Here is a 4,111-nt window from a genome sequence, read left to right as displayed (position 1 = left end):
TTGGAGGATTATTCAGAAGTACTGTGGTGCCAGTTAAGCAATGCCTCAAAATAATGATCCAAACACAGATGCAATATTATGTCATAAATGAACAGTTTCTCTTGTGAAATGGACGGAAAAATATAATGGGAAAAATATGAAGATGACGGTGAATAAAACGACAGAGATGCAAACACCAAAACAATTTATTCTGTTGTTGTCTGTGACTTTCACTTACAACTTTGATTTCTGTCTCGGTTTTCAGTAGTAAATTGATTCACAATTCTTTACACTACACATTTAGAGACTTTAAACATATAACATAAGTTATTAAAATGCACCTGTTGTGTTTTCCTGTTGTTACATTTTGCACATGGGACAAAGTGGCAAATATAAAATGAAATACAATTACAATACAGGATTTCCTAGTTTTTGTAACCTTTTTGATTTACAATACTATGATTCGACAAACCTTAACACAGCAATATTTACATTCATTTAAACCTACGTAGGCTACACAGCAAAGATCCTCAGTGTTACTAGAGCACCGAAGTCTGACGTCATTTACGCATCCTACCTACCAATAAAAGTTTCACCAGAAAGTTTCATTCATCAAATAGGAGTCACTGACTATCGTAAACGACACAGAGCCACCTCCGCGGCTATTATTGCCGGGAAGGTTTGTTTATTTTTGGACCATAATTCTTATATGAGACGATTCTAAGATGACCCAATGTTTATTCTCCATAGAGAAATGACTTCCATGACACGGGATGAGTGAGTGAAGTCAGGATGTCGGTACTCTATTTGTCCATTTGTAACTCTGAGAGTGTACGAATGGACCCTTCCGGTTACAAGTCATACTGTAAAACATTCATTTTAGTCATCTTGTTTGCAACACCTCTTGTAGTTCTGTTGTCATTTCAACATTATGTCAGTTAGAACTGTGATTCCCAGAATTCAGTGAAATAAAATCACAGAAGTACAACTCCAAAATGAATGCTGCAGATAAAACCTCAATGGGATTTGAAGGAGGCGGTTGCAGAACGCAGACCAAGATTAATAGTGAACTGGAGGCCACTACACATGAGGAATGGGCATAAATGCCACAGGAATGCTGCCAGAAGCTGGTTCCTGGCTTTTCCACATTTGCAGAAGGTCTTAATAACAAAAGGGTGCTCTACAAAGTATTAAAGACACTTTTCATGAAGGGTTTGAATAATTGTGACACTGCAATAGTGTGCACATGCATCACTTTTCCACCGGGACACGCCCCCCCCCTCATCTACACTGCAGTGGTAAAACATTGAGCAGCATGGAGTATTGACGATATGCACACGGCTGCCATCTTGCTAGCAAGGTGCTAACTAGGTGCAACTTCCCATAGACAGCCCATTCATCCAAAATTGTATTAAATAAGGTCAAACTCACCAACATTGCAGCTGTACGGAAAGCTTGAATTATCCCCTTTCTATCTGCAATGTGTTTGGTTAATACAAATCCACTGTAAACATATTTTTCTTCTGGAGTTTGGAAGTGCTCGTTGACTATCACTTAACAGCCCATGAGTACCACCCATTTTGAATTTGCACATAATGCAGGAGGCAGCAGGTGGTTGCTTTACTGATAACGAGTGCTTCCAAACTCTGACACTTAGAAAAATAATAATCTGCAAGGAATTTCTTGACAGGAAGTAGCTCATAACATGTCTATGGTGGATTTTTTTGAAACAAACACTTTGCAGATAGTAAGACGATAATTCAATCTTTTCGTACAGCTGCAATGTTGGTGAGTTTGATGTTATTTAGATAGGACTTTTCTGTTTGGATGAATGGGCTGTCTATGGGAAGTTGCACCTACTGTAGTTAGCACCTTGCTGGCAAGATGGCAGCCGTGTGCATATCGTCAATGGAAGCACTTGTTTGAATTCACTCAACGGTTCATGCGCACCAACCTTTTCTAAATTTCATATAAAGCAGGAGGCAGCAGGAGCTGCAGGACATAACGTTATTGAAAACGATTGCTTCCAAACTCTGACACTTATAAAAATAATCATCTGCACAGAATTTCTTGACAGAAAGTAGCTCATAACATCTATTATGAAACAAAACGTTGTTTAATTACAATCAGATAGGACTTTTTATCCAGTTTGGATGTATAGGCCAGAAAGTAGTTTTTCAGTACTCAGTAGGCGTTCCTGCATAACTTCCGGGTACAATGATACGCATAGCCTCTAGTCTGTAGTCATTAACACCTTGAGGGCCCGGGGTTATTTAATCCATTAAATCAGAGCGCCCAGCGATTTATAGCAGCGGAGCACATTTACCGACGGATGTTATCCCGGATGTGGCTGAAGTAGCTAGATGTAGCCAAAACACTCTAGAGGCGATCGACAACAACGGGAGGTATGATTAATTCTACCGTGACTAGCGACGGGACCGCGGTGGGCCGTCTAACACATAATCTATTCTTAGAATTGGACAGAATGATTTAGATCAAGAGTTAACGTTTTAAGATTTTCGATCTTGTCGGCTAAAATGGGGGGGGGGCGGGGACATTTTGTGTTGAATTTAGAGAAACCACTCATAAAATCAGTTGTGTTTAGCTATTTACATAGATCTTGTATGATTTGTTTGTTTCACAGAGTTGACAGTTTCGGTAATTTTGCCAATAAACCAGATTTGCAGTGGGGGTTGAATTTTTTGCATTTTGAGGGCAACCATATGTGGAATGGTTATTGTGAATACTGTACCAGTGAAAGATTATATCAAAACATTGTTTTATTTAATTGAGAACGTTGCACAGTATGACGTTATATGAACACTGAGGATTTTACAGTGTGTCTAAATCCTGCCTCATATAGACCTAACAGTAGATCTCAATTCAATTCAATCTACAACTATAGGCGATTGAATCATTTCTAGATCAAAGAGGCGGTCAGCTATTAGAAAGATTCAAGTTCAGGGGTTGTATGGTACCACATAAGAAAGCGTGGAAGATAATTGGCTTCCCAAAATGTACAAGATGAAGAGGGAAGCCAGTGCCACTGTATGATGCAAAATACAGTGAATGAATGCCAATGCAATGTGTTTTATTGTAGGCTTCTAGAGACAATGCGCAGGTTTGACATAACAGTACTGTGCATGGACAATTTGCAGCATGTTTACAGTATCACACACTTCCTTAGGCTTCCCTAAGTGAGCATTTGACGGCATTACATAACTGCATTTTAATTGGTTGCCATGTTTGACAAAAAATCATATCGGCTTATCATGGATATACCTATTATGTCCAAAACAGTTAATTTTCAGGATTCAAATTCAAAAGTAGCAGATCTCCAAACTCAAAAGGCACGTGTGACGTGTCGAGCTTGTAGAAGTGCTACTTTTGATGCTTTCGTTTGGCGCAGTAGTATGATCAAGTGGGGCGTTAATTTCAGGAAAATAAAATAAAAGAAAAAACACAAAAAGTTTGAATAATTATGGAGATAAAACGTTTCTGTCCGGCCAGCGACGATATGTTGTACATAATTGTCAAAAGGACAAACCAGAGAAAAGCTCAAGAGCGTGTTTCCACTCGATGTCCTCCGAGTGTAAACGCGTACGTAAGCGCCGTGTTTGTGGGGAGGCCAGAGAGAGAAATACAGACAAAAATCTAATCAATAATAAATACATTAATTTTCAAAGTACATATACAGTTGGAGGCCATCGATATTGTCCTTTTCTTTTTGCTGAGGTTTGCGTGATTTGCGCAAAAGGACAGTTAACCCATTTTGGGCGGGAACCCCTTTTGGTGTTTTAAACATTATGTTATAATTTAGCTATTGAAAAATAGCAGATCTACAAGCTTGTAGGTCTGCTATTTTTGAAAAATCGTGAAAATATTTATTTCAGAAAACTGGAGGATTTAGAAGGATTTTTTTAAATGTTGAGGTCAGGCCTAAATGGGTCAAATAATAAGGGACAATATCGGTGGCACCCAACTGTACACACAAATAATAATAACGATGCTAAAATAACCCCTACATGGAAGCCTGATGGGTCCATTTGGTTGAGGTTCTCACAACATCTGGGCCCTACAGACAGTACCGCCAAACCCCACCAATAAGGTGAATGAACATTCATATACCTCC

Source organism: Electrona antarctica (genome assembly GCF_951216825.1).
Source record: "Electrona antarctica genome assembly, chromosome: 23".
Classification (NCBI taxonomy): Eukaryota; Metazoa; Chordata; class Actinopteri; order Myctophiformes; family Myctophidae; genus Electrona; species Electrona antarctica.
This window is presented reverse-complemented; position numbering follows the sequence as displayed.